The sequence below is a fragment of the Hydra vulgaris genome, chromosome 15 (assembly GCF_038396675.1).
Source record: "Hydra vulgaris chromosome 15, alternate assembly HydraT2T_AEP".
NCBI lineage: Eukaryota > Metazoa > Cnidaria > Hydrozoa > Anthoathecata > Hydridae > Hydra > Hydra vulgaris.
The window spans coordinates 30,488,876-30,502,914 of NC_088934.1; positions in this window are offsets into that span (position 1 = coordinate 30,488,876).

The window sequence follows — 14,039 nt, forward strand, 5'->3', positions numbered from 1 at the left end:
TTATAGCATTCTCAATATTTACATACTTTAGTACAAACTTTGATACAAATATCCTTCCCATTACAATATTTGAATATTATGGAATGAATATTTTCCACACAATCACAATAAAAAAAAAACATTTTCTCAAGAAAAAGGTATAAAGTAATCAGTTTTAGATGAATTACTTTAAAAAGTTAATAGGCATAATTAATTTTTCTTTAATTTTTAATTTGACTTCAGGATTTACTTCACTTGATTGCCTTATATGCAAACTTGCTTAATAGCTTGAGCCCTTATATCTTTTTCGTAATCTCGTAACATAGAATGAAGACAGCAATAAGAGTTTTCTTGAAGATTTTGAACATAATTTGTTGTATATTGTCTCTCTGACTTTTAACAAGCTCTGTTGTTTTACAAAGAAGTCTAGGAGCATTTTTATAAAGACCAGACTTTTTATGGGCAAACCACGTGGGGAAATACACTTGGAAAATATACTTTGCAATTGTGCACAACTCATCTGTAGGATTCTTCATAAACCATCATTATTCTTAAAACTAGAGTTAACCACCTGGCATGGTAAGCACGTCCTGTTTTTTTATTAAATCTTTTGTGTATATAAAACATTTAGTTGTTCCAATACAGTATTTGTAAAGTTTACGTTGATCTGTCCTAAGATCAGATAAAATTTTTAAAAGTTTATGTTTAACGACGTTATGTAGAAGTCAATCTCTGAATGAATTGATTCAATATTAACTATTGATAAATCATGCAAATCACCTGCAGAAGCTTTTTGACCAATAGGGCCTTTATATTTCTTTGAATTGTTGCTTTTATCGTCTACTTCAGCTATAACATGGCAAAGTCGTAACTCATTTTGGTGAAGTACGCATCCTATTAAATGGATTGGTCGGTTTAAAAGTCTTTCTAATATCACAGCTTAGCCATTATTTACAACACTATTAGCAGAAGAATTATCAAGAACAATCGCTTCCAAACTGCTAATGCTGTTGTATTTTTCAAGTATTTTTAGTATCAATTTTTGATGTTAAATTTGTGATTTTTTTTTTTTTTTATTATTTATTTATTTTGCCGTTGATAAATATTACAAAAAAGAAATTACAATAAAAGAAAAATCCTGGCCGGAGCAAGAAGAAAACTGGTTGTCTTATCACCGTGCCCCGTCACACAAAAATTTACATGCACAATAAATGATAAAAGACAAAAAGACAGTATAAATACAAAAACAAAAACAAATCAAATACTTCAGCAATAAAATAATTTGTTGCTAACAATCTTCCAGCAGAATAATTTTAAAAATAAAAAAGTAAAAACGACAGAAAATCATGAAAGTTATAAAAACACACAAAAAAAATGCGTTGTTTAATTAAAAAAAAAAGAAAAAAAAAAGCAATATATGTAAACATAAGTATTTGGGCTGATTATTTAATATCATCAAAAATATGAACGAAAAAGACAATTTTATTTTCGTTATCTTTTATACTAATGGTTAGAAACCATTTTAATAAAAGCTAAAGAAAGTGATAAAGATTTAATTTATTTTCAAGCGATTCAGTCCAAACCTTTAAATTTTTTTTCAATGTTCCATGTTAAGTTTGCAATACTGCGACGTGTTGATAAGGATGTATATAGTGATTGAACTTATGAGATGATATTGAAAATTTGGTCAAACTAGCTGTTCTCATTTGAAATAAAATTGCCAAATGGCAAGTTTTTATTTTCATTATTTTATTTTTACAATACAAATTAACAATAAAATTGTCTGTATATTTTTGTAAAAAATTAAAACAACGATTTATTTGAGCTTATATTTATGTTTTATTAATGCTTTATTTAAAATATGTTCAAAGTCGCAAATATGAGGTAACGTTTTAACGTAAAGTACAATAAGCTATTTAAATTATTATTTAAATAGTTAACTATTATTTAAATAGTTAAGCTTTTTTAGTAAAACGATGACTCACCTTTAGTTACTATTAGATTAAGACAAAATGTGTCACAAATTTTTAAAATAAATATTTAATATTTATATCAGGGTTAGAGACATGATTTTAAAAATAGATAAACACAATCGTCAATTTCTAAAAAGAGTCCCCTATATCTAGAAATTTCTTTTAAAAAAAAAAGGTCCTTTAGAAAAAAAGTGGGGGAATGTTGTGTTGTCTGCTCTGTATATCCAATTCCTTTCTAAATCAAATGATTTTGTGTAAAAGACTTTTAAAACGGAGTTGCTTATTTACTAAAATAATCGCAGCACTTAAACTATATTTGACATTATCCATTAGAATTAAAAAGACTCAACACGCAATTAAGGACTACGCAAAATCGTTTGTCTGCACTAAGCCTATTTGCTATTGAAGCAGAAGAAGCTCAATTAAATTTAAAATATGTTATAGACCAATATGCAGCCTTAAAGGCATAAAGAAACAGTTTCATTAGATTTTCACTAACATACTGGTTTCTGCTTTAATATATCATTAACTTGTGTTTTAGAAATATGGTTTTTGTTTTAATGTAGAGAGTTTTTGTCAAGGATGAGGAGGCAAGAGGGAAAGCAAAGTAGTTTAAAGATCCGGATAAAAAATTTGCATGGGAAGGGTTTTTTTGTAGCTACGCATCAAAGGCGGATATAGCTCTTTTTAGTCTTTGAAATAGCATATTAATATTCAGAAAAACTCCAAACATTTATATTTTTAAAGTTATGTCAAATGAGGATTGTTCATGGTGGAGGGAGCAAAAATGTATGGGATTTTATGTTCCCAGGCTCTAATCATCGCAATTTTTTGCAAAGCATCTTTATTTGGTATAAGTATTAACATATAAATCTTTGGAGGTTGCTCTATGTCTGGAAGTTAGCTCAGTTTCTCGTTTCTTAAAGACCAAAAAATGCTAGATCCGCTCTAGTACACTACTAAGTGTAGCACGAATTTCTTTGCCTTCGGCAAAAAGTTTCTTTCAAATATTTGTAATTCTCTCTAGGAAATCTTCTTTAATGTAAACATATTCGTTTAAGAGTTTCATTTTTTTTCTATTTATTAAAGAATATGTTTGCGGCTCTTAAAATTTTAAGGGCCGCAATAATCAAATCACTATAGTTCTTCTCCTTTCCCGTTATCCTTTTTTCCTGTACGATGTGCTCTTTCAATGTACATTTCCTTTTTAATATCAAGTTTTTCCTTAACAAGTTTTTTTATTAGTTCCTCTTTTTTCTCCAGAGACGTACCCAAGGTTTGACAACTGGGGGAGCGAATAATTTTTGAAAAGGCGCATGGGGGCTGGCAGGTCCTTCATAAGCAGGGGTATGGGAAACCCCTCATAAATTTTCCCCTGAATGATGGCAACATCCACAATAACAAACAACAACTAATTACACTACAATAATTTAATATTATGATAACTATAATAATTTGATATATTATTCTCAACAATACAACAATAGTAGGGTGTGTGAAACTTACTTAAGCTTTATTCGTCTAGGTTTCATCCGGGCAAAATTATTTAACACAACTTCAAGATCAAGGTCACTCACTAAGTCTCTTTCAATTGTCAATAATGCTAAGGCCGACAATCTTTCCTTGCTCATAGTGAACCGTAAATATGACTTAAGGAGTTTTAATCCGCTGAAGGACCCAAAATAAGAAACGTCATGTATATTTTATACAATGTTGTGATATTTGGGTAAATGCCACAGAGATCATTAGTTAGTATAAGTTTTAACATATTGTTAATGTTCAACTCTTCCGTGTCCATTTCTTTAAGAAGAATTCTGAATAAAAAAAATTCTTGAACAACATCATCCAGAGTTGTGATATCAATCGGATATTGCTCTGAGAGAAATTTGATAAGTTCAAAACTCATACTCATAATGCTTTGGATCTAAACATTTGAACTTTGAAGCAATCTTCATGAATTGTTGAAATTTCTTCTTTATTGTGCTGACCACAGAGTCTAGTGAGACCAGGTAAGTATCAACCACAAAATTAATTCGGGCATCTTCTTTTCTCTTAATAATCACAAGGTCGTCATAATGTCGTTTCTTCTTATAGCAATAGCTTGTAAGCTATTGCTATGTTGCATTTTAAAACAAGGTCATTTGCTTCTTTTTTAAGATTATTCGAACAAGCATCATATTTTTCTCTAATATTTTTAAGTTGAGATTCAAAGATTTTGATGTAGCTGGCCGCAACAACCATGTTTATAGTACTTTTCTGTAAGTATTGAGACAAATGAAAAGCCAGTGTCAACAGCTTACTCCAAAAGACTAGAAGAACAACAAATTCAAATTTTTGAAGAGATGCTAGATTTCCCATTAGCTACTGCCAGGTGCTTGACTGTACAATTTTTTATTTACTCTGCACCAATTTTCTTCAAAACTACTACCAATGCTGGAAGATTCTGTAAAATAGAATCAACAGCTGCTTTTCTAGATGCCCATCTTGTGCCGCTGAGACGTTTTAGACTAAAGTCAAAGTTTTCAACATTCTAACGCTGATCTTCTTTGAGTAAAGTTAACTTAGGCAAACTGTTAGTAAAAAATTTGTATATGGTTTTTAAAGTGCCAAAAAATGATTTTGATTGCACATTAAAATTTAAAGCATCAACCAGCACCAGATTAAAATTGTGGACACAGCAATGTGTAAACAAATCATATGGTGCAATATCTTTAACTCTTTTCTGCAAGCCAGAAATTTTACAAGACATACTGCTTGCACCATCATATGACTGGCGATAGCACAGTTCTGCTGGGATACCCAGTTCATCTAAAGAATAAGTTTAGAAGATTAAAAAAAGTTTCAGCATTTGCAGTGGGTAGCTCTAAGAACTGAATAAACCTTTCATTTGAATCTCCACCAGCTGTAACATATGGCAAAAACATAGAAAATTTATCAACTCGACTTATATCTATGGTCTCATCTATAATAACTGCAAAATACTTTGCATTCTCCTCTTCTGAACATATTTTTGCTTTAATTCCAGATGTCAACGATTCTATAAGGTCATTCGGGATGTCTAGACTGTGATAGGAGGAATTGCGGTTACTTTGATTGACATACTGTTCTAATACATTGTCATATTTAGCAAGAAGCTTTATGAGTTTGAGAAAATTATTTTCATTACAGCAACCCCTACTACCAAATTCTCTGTGTCCACGAAAGCAAATTCTTTTTTTTTTTTTTTTTTTAATTATTTATTTTGCCGTTTAAAAATGTTTACACTGCAAATACATTTATATAAACTATTGGCTGGAGCAAGAAGAAGGCGTATTCAGCCTTATCGCCGAGTCCCATTTAAAAAAAAAAAAAAAGCTATAAATTCTACATTACCGTAAGGTAAAAAAATATATAAAATAACAAATAGAAATGAAAACCGAAAATAACTAATATAATTAGAAATAAAAAATAGTACTTTTTTTTTTTAAGAAGTGTTGAAAACAATTGCTAAAATGTTTAAGAAATATATTAACAAAAAATAAAAAAGTCAAAAAAATAAAATTTCTTGAGGATAAAAGACAACAAGAAATGAAATTTCATAGTTAATATAATCACTAGATAAATTATTAACATCATCAGTGATATTTTATTTATTTTTTATTTTATTTTAAATATTTTGTATTAATTTATATTAATAACTGATACAATTAAATCTATTTTTTATATGATTGTTCTTAGTTTAAAAAAAACATTTAAAGTTGGATATATCCATGAATAGTAATAAAAGTTTTGATTCGTCCTTAAAATGCTCTAATGTAGTCTGTTTATTGTTAACAATATTTGGAAACTTTTTCCACAGATTAGGTCAGCGGTATTTAATTGAATAGGAAGTTAATTTTAATTTATATTTTGGAACAATAAAATTGTTATCTAAAATCTTTGTTGAGTATGTATGTTAATTTTATTAAAAGAAGATTGAAATATTTTTGGAGATAATCCATTTTTTGTTTTAAACATAAATAATAAAACTTGGCGTAAATTAAGTATATACACATTTAAAACACCGAGCACGTGTGAACACGACAGAAGTGGTTCGCAAGGAACACTTCTGTCGGCTCCAAATACTATTCTGCACGCATGTTTTTGTTTGTTGGAGAGTTTCTTTAGCTTTGTATGGTTAGTACTACCCCACACAATATTACAATAAGACAAATAACTATGGATAAAGGCAAAATACAATTTTTTCAGGGATGATATATTTAGAAAAGGTTTAGCCTTAAACATCATTGCAATATTTTTTGAAATTTTTTTTTCAATACTTTTTATATGTGAATACCACTGTAAGTTTTCATCCAATTTTACTCCTAAAAAATTTATGAATGATTCTCTTTTAATAAAAGTGTTATTAGTTTTAAGATCTGGTAATTTAAGAGGAATATTTTCAGATTTACTTACTTTATGAAAAAGTATATATTTTGTTTTATCCGCATTTAGTGAAAGTTTAATACTTTCAAACCACTCACTAACTTTACATAGCTGTTCGTTAACTATTTTAAAAAGTGATTTAACATCTCTGTGAGAAAAAAAAGATTAGAATCATCAGCAAACAAAATAAGTCGTTTATGTACAACAGGAATAAAAGGGGTTTTAAGACAGATCCCTGAGGAACCCCGCAAGTTATGGAGTATGGAATTGTATTTGTTTGATCATAGTATAAAAATTGCTTTCTATTTGTCAGATAATCTTTGAACCAAATTAAGTTTTTATTTTTCACTCCGTAGTTTTTGAGTTTTGTTATTAGAATATAGTGATTTACGGTATCAAAAGCTTTGGACAGATCAATGAAAACTCCTAATGTAAAACAGTCATTATCTAAGGCGTTAGATATTTGATTGGAAATTTCAACTACTGCGTGTTCAGTAGAATATTTATTTTTAAAGCCAAATTGTTTGCAATACAACATATCATTCTCAGTTAGATTATTATAAAGTCTGTGATACATTATTCTCTCCAGCAATTTTGAGAAACATGGTAATATTGATATAGGCCTGTAATTTAAAATATTTGACTTATCTCCAGATTTAAAAATTGGTGTAATACGGGCAATTTTTAACATATCGGGAACAATACCTGACTTTAATGAGAGATTGAAAATGTGAAATAAAGAAGGTTCAATGACGTCAAATACTGATTTTACAATACCGACACTAATTTTATCAAAACCTTCAATTTTTTTACTTTTGAGACTGCTAAAAGCAGTTCTCAACTCACTCAGTTTTAAATCAGTTTCATCCATAAATTTATCATAAGTTTTTAAGTATGAATCGAATGGAATGGAATTTTAGAGGCCAAATTTGGGCCAATATTAACAAAGTAGTTGTTTAGTTCTTCAGCTATAATTGATTTTTCATAAACTAACTTTCCATTAATTGAATGATTTTTTGGCAGCGTGCTTTTGTTGTAATTATTTTTTCCAATTAAATCCTTAATTACATTCCATATTTTTTTAGTATTTCCTTTGGTTTTTTCTAATAACTGAGCATAATAAAGTTTTTTTTGAGTATTTTTTGGTTTTTCAAATATATTTTTGTAATTTTTGTAAATTATTTCATTTTTATAAGATTTTTTTAAAGATATTTTATATGTAATTTTTTTTGTATGCGTATACTTTCTGAATTGTTTTTTTTTACTGCAAACTTTTGCTTTCATAACTTTTTCATCAATTAGTTCTTCTTGAAAATTCAAACTAAGTTTTAAATCGTCGATGTCTTTTTCTACTTTTTCTAATCTGTCATTAAATATTTTTAAGTTTCCACTAATAATACTAATAAAAACTTTTTCTTGTTGCTTTAACATCAGTTCAAATTCTTTTTTGTAATCTTCGTACGATTTTGTTATTTCTAATAATGTAACTGCCATATTATATAAAAAATTATTTATTTTCTTTAGAAAAACAAATATAAACAAATTTAGCTTTAACAAAGTCGTTTGAAAAAAAAACATGTCCGCTCGCGATGATAGTAAAACGGCCTAAAAAAAAAAAAAAAATCCTTGTTTGCCTAAAACAATACTCCATCTTGTCTTTAAAATCCTCCTGTTTTTTTCCATCTGTCTTCTCCTTGTGGAGACAGACGGAAAAGCTCTGCTAAAACAATTTTGTCATTAGGTACGCAAAACTTTGTTAAAAATAACTGTCTCACAGATTCTTCATGTTTTTTTGATGATTCGTGCTTCTCAACTTTGGAGACACCGTTAGTAAAATTTGACAACCGCTCCAAGAACAGTCTGCTCTATTATTGCTGAAAAAGGCAAAACAAAACATAGTGTTAACTAGTGGGGAATAAATCAACTAGTGACAAACATTTTCCTCTTCTCGTAAACCTTTTAACAGTTTTTTTTTGTACCACGCTGTGCTAAAGTGCCTTCCTTTGTCATCTTTTGTGAAACCATTAAAAGTATTACAGAGTCCTGGCTGGCACGGCCTGTATTTTAGTAAGTCTTGACTAAAATGCAGGTGTGATGCTTTCATTACAAAATAAGTGAGGGTCTGTTGGGTAGCTTACTTGGAAATTAATAATGGGCTTCACCAAAGTAGTATGATCTGTGACTGAGTCACAATCATCAACTTCACGTTGTGATGGTATATATGCACGATTTGTGACAGAGTCACTCTCACCAGCATCGCGTGGTGGTGGTATATTCGCACGTTCTGTGAATGAGTCACTATTATCACCATTACGTTGTGATGGTATATCAGCAGGATTTGTGACGAATGTGTTTTTTTTAAGTATTGCGCTATTTTAATTATCTTAACTAATGGCTAACTTAACAATAGAATTTGAAAACTACCATATAATATAATAAAATATAAGTCATAGATTACGCAAAAAATTGATAGAAAAAACATAGATTTGTGATTTGACAACATTAAGCACCTACTAAAATGGGAAACATGTATCTGCGCTTTTTACAAGGACATTGTGGCTACGTTGGCGCTTTTTCACAGTTTATTTTGTGATGAAATTTAACTATAATAAAAAATTGTCAAATAAAAAAGATGCTGTCGCTTAATTTCAAAAAGGCGCCACCAGCTCCGAATTTTTTTGCAGGGGGAGCATTCGCCTGCGTCCACTCTGCTCACGCCTCTGCTTTTATCACAATATTTGTGTTAATTTCTTCATATCCAGTTGCTTTATTTCGTTTTAATAACATAAAGCAACTTCACATTCATTAAAAGTTCAAAACACCAATAAACTCTTATCTAAAAAAAATTTAGATTAGAGTTTATTGGTGTTTTAAACTCATCAACAGATTTATTGTTAATGTATGGAATACAATTGCTTTGGTGAAAAACTTGTTCAATTCAAATGCAGTTCAATTTGAGTCGTTTAATAAATTTTTGTCAATTTTTACAAATTTTGGCAGTGAATTTGATTTAAGTTTTCCAGACACCTCTTTCATGGTTTGTCAGACGCGTTTTGTGACGCGGGTTTTGGGTTGTGCTTATATTAGTTAAGCAAGTTTGAGTAGTAATTTTTTTGTGTGGATTTTTGCGAAGCTTTTCAAATAAGTTTTTATATGCCTTATGATTTTGTTTTTGTTTTACGGTTTTAGGTGTTTGATGTATAGCTGTTTAATTCTTGACGATTTTTTGAGACCTATTGTAATCAAAGAAGGTGAAATTTCTTTGTTGTTTGAAACTATTTCACTTAAAGGAAAATTAGAACCATACAGTTGGTAAAAGGTTTTGAAAAATTTGTCGTAGATTAAGTTAATATTATCATTAAAGTTAATATAGTTTATATAAGGAAGGCTTATTGATAAGTTCTATTGTTAAAATATCTTTGTTTTCGTAAGAAACACACATTTTACTTTGAACTTTATACGGAAGGTTTTCTCTGGCAGAAAATAAAACTCCTCCTCGTTTATTAGTACTTTGTTCTAAAATTATTGAATCAAAACCTGAAAGTTGGCAATTTTTGTATTATTTTTTTCATTTTTATTTTAGGTGCCCCAAGAAGTCCTTACGGTCTTATCACAGAGCACCGCGGAAGAGCATATGAAAGGACGTCTCTTTTCTTACCGATGTTGTAAAACTTGCCCAGAGGTTGCATTGAACCGCGGATATCTAGCTTCTGAGACAAGCGCGCCAACCACTGCACTTCGGCAGCTCAAATCAAAGGGCTAATTCTTAAGATAGTAAATTCCCGTTAACTCGAACCTCCAACGGACCAAGGAAAATGGTTTGTCTAAGCAAATGTTCGACTTAAAGCGAAGTAAAACAAATGTTATTGCTTACAAAGGACAATAGAAAATAGTTTGAGATAACAAAAGTTTGAGCTAAAATTGCTTATCATTAAAGTCCAATAATTTCACAACAATTGTTCTGTACCTTTTTATACCTTCTCTACCAGCTCTATGCGCTTTTTCAATTTTTACATTTTTTAAACCCAACAAACATTGTTTTTACTTTTAATTCACTTTCCAACCAGCTTTCATTATCATCTTCTTAAACTTCGTCAATTTTTAGATTCTTCCTTCTTGATCTATCGTCTATTTATCTTAACTTGCTATTTATTTTTTTGAGTTCAGTGTTGTTATTTAGAATTTTGTTAGGATTAGATTTGTTTTTAATAAAAATATCTAACTCAGTTTTAATTTTGTTTTCAACAAGTTCCTCATGAAAATTTAACTAACTTTTATTTCTTCAACTTCTGTTGCTAGTGTTGATATTTTTTTAAAATATCAACACTAACAACAGTTTTCTAAAATATTTTTTTCCACTTTGTACAAGCTCTCGTTTAAGATTTTGGTGTTTGCATGCAAACACCAAAATTTAGTGCACTAACGATATTTATAAAGTTGTTTCTACTTTGTAAACGTCTTTTATCATTTTTTTTTCATTTCCACAAGTGTCACTGCCACTATTTTAAATAATATTCATTTATGACTATTACTTTTAATTTTTTTTTGTTAATATATATATATTTTCTTTCTTTTTTTTATCTTTTTCAAATTCCAAGCCGTCCATTCGTAATGAAAACCACACGCAATTCATATATACACGCTTATAATGCATTTAGTAGATCATTTACCCATATGTAACACGTATGCTTCTTTGCCTCTCTCGGTGTTCTTATCCTACCCAGCCAGCATTTGGTCCTAAAAAACGTCTTTTGAATGTTTAGAAGTCGTCTTTTTAGGACCTAATGCCGATTTGGTAGAGACTATTTAATTTTTTTACTCTTAAACCATTAGCTCGGTTGCCACGGTTTCCGTAAGCTGTTTTAACACGCCGTTGCACAGTGGGCCAGAATGCACTTTTACTGGACAAAATTCATAACTAATTTAATATTAGAGCTATATTCACTAAAATTAGTATGAGTACTAATATGATGTCTGCGCTTTTTATGAAGGTAATATTTTTTTATTTCGTTGCTATGGATACCTTTATTTTGCTTAGCAACAACCTACTTTTGTTATCTGCAGATATTTTATAAGTGCTATATTCACTAAATTTGGCATGAGTACCAATATGAGATCACACTTCTTACAAAAATGATAATTTTTTAAATTTAGTTGTTATGGATACTTATATTGCTTAGTTACCGGATACTTTCCTTAGTTACAAAATGGTAAATTGATATTTGAATATCTTATCGGATTTTTGACCCACCTATATTGAATAAAAATTGAGTATTTAGGTAAATAATGTTTTAGGAATAATAAAAGCAAAAATTAGTGCAAGAAAACGTTATCAATTTTAAATTACATCAAAAAATTATAAAACAATAATATCGTTTGAAGATTGTTTAAGTAATTGTAAAACATCTGAAGGAAATGCTTTATGATTTGTTTGGTGTGATGTTGATTTACGCAATGATGAAATAACAGGATCACTGGAAACTAGGAGTCTATTGATAAGATCAGTATTTGTTGCTTTTCTGGATGTTTTTCGGCTGAAATTTTCGCGATAAGATTTAAAGTCTTTATTTCTAGCCTCTTGAGCTTCCTCTGACATAAGTCCGATGGGTAATGTAAGGCTTTTAATTATGTCATGTCCATGTATCAATACTTTGTAAACTGATTGAGCCATGTAATACCATGGATAAAGGGACACATATAGTCTAAAAGTGTCAAAACAATAATCCTTGAACTTTAAGCAGTCTATTTCATATCCTGAAGAGAGCGTTACCAAGATAATGTAAAATCTGAATATAAGGTTTTGGTCAATACCCAGAATTTCAGCTGTTTGTTCATTTGCTGCAAAAGCACGTCTTGAGGTATTGCCATTATTACTTGTTCCAGAACCACCACTTTTAGGGAAATCAACAACAAGTCCCATTTTGTTCATAAAATCAGTCTGAATCTTTTGTTTAGCTACAGATGCCTTTTCTTTGTGTTCTTTAGATCTTGCTTGCCACTTTCTTGTTTCTTTTTTATATGCAATGTGCAATGACATCTCAAAAAATCGAATCCATGCATGAAGACTGGAAAGACCATATTTGAACTCTCTGTTAGTTTAATCTATATTAAGGATATCAAGACTATTCATATTTTTTGGAGAGACACCACACACTGAACAGCATTGGTATGAGTTATTTTTTTCAGATAATATTGTTTGAACCTTCCCATCAATCATTGTAAGTTCAATAATACAATTCACTTCAATAGAAGATCCGCAAACCTCTAATAAAATCATACCCAAGCTTTCTATCTCACTTTTAATGTACTGATCTTCTTCAATCACAGATTCCTTGGATTCCATTTTGTATGCAAATCTTATGGGTCTACAATAGGCTGTGGAGGACGACTTTTGATTTCTCCAAATAGGCACCTTTTCGTTGCTGTTGTTAAATCCAGTCAAATCCAATGGGCCAAGACAAGTAATAAATAATGATTCTTCACGCTTTAAATCTCTGTTAGTGTCATGTTCTGATAAAACTTGTTTATAAATGCTTTGGCCAGTAGCACCATCAAAACCAGCCTTACACGTTAGTGCCATTGTTTTTATTGCTTTGTCGTTCAATATCAAGTGCCTTAGCACAGGTTCCTGAACTGCACAGATTCTTTGCAAAGTATGAGTCATTAAATCTTTTAAAGGAACTGAAGCTGAATAGTCCTCCACTGTTATGTTTGCAGGATAACATTTCAATTTTGCATCTCTGACATCATTGTAAGCGGGGTAGATGTTATATTCTTTCTCCAAGGCTCCGCTTCTAATCAATTGATAGGAAGCTTTTGTCAGACTTGCATCAATTATTAAAGCCAGTGCTTCGTCTGCTGAATATTTAGTTGCTTTATCTGTAATTGATATATTTAAAACATTTTTGGCAGCAATAACAACAGATTCATCTCTAAATTTTTTATTAGCAGCAAAAAATAATTCATTGGATGAATGAGATTCAATTAAACAAGATACACGCCGTTTTTTAGTTTTATTAGAACTATTATCAAAAGCAACTGGTTTTCGACCACGTCTACTTGCAGTTGGTTCATTGTCTTTTTTTCTGACAATTAAATATTCATTAAGCCAGTTCACAAACTTCTTTTCAAAATTTTTCACAGTATAGTTTGCAGATTTCCACTTTTTTTTATACAAGTAAACAAATCGTTGAACAGCATGTCTAAAATCAACGTCTTTAAAATCAGCAAATTTTGGCTGAATAAATTTTAATATATCTTCTGTAATATTTTGTTTTGAAATACTAAGATTGTTTTTTTTGGAGAAAATTATGAATGTCTAAGTTTAACAAAACCATATCTAAATAATTATTGTTACAAGTATTTTGTACTTAAAAGTAAAATGTTATAATATATATGCCGCCTGGACTACTAATACTTGTTAGTAATTAAGTTACTACAAGTGTTAGTAATTAAAATTAAAAGTAATTAAATTACTGTCAGTGTTAGTAATTAAATTACTAACAACTACCGAAAATATGTTGTTGCTATGTTATGCAAAGTAAGGTATCCATAGTAACCAAAAAAAGTTAACCTTATAAGAATTCTGAATCTCATTTTAATACGTACCCCCAATATTGTGTATTTAGCGCAAGTAAAATACTGTTAAAACAACGTTAATGTAAAAATGAGTTGTTGCTATAC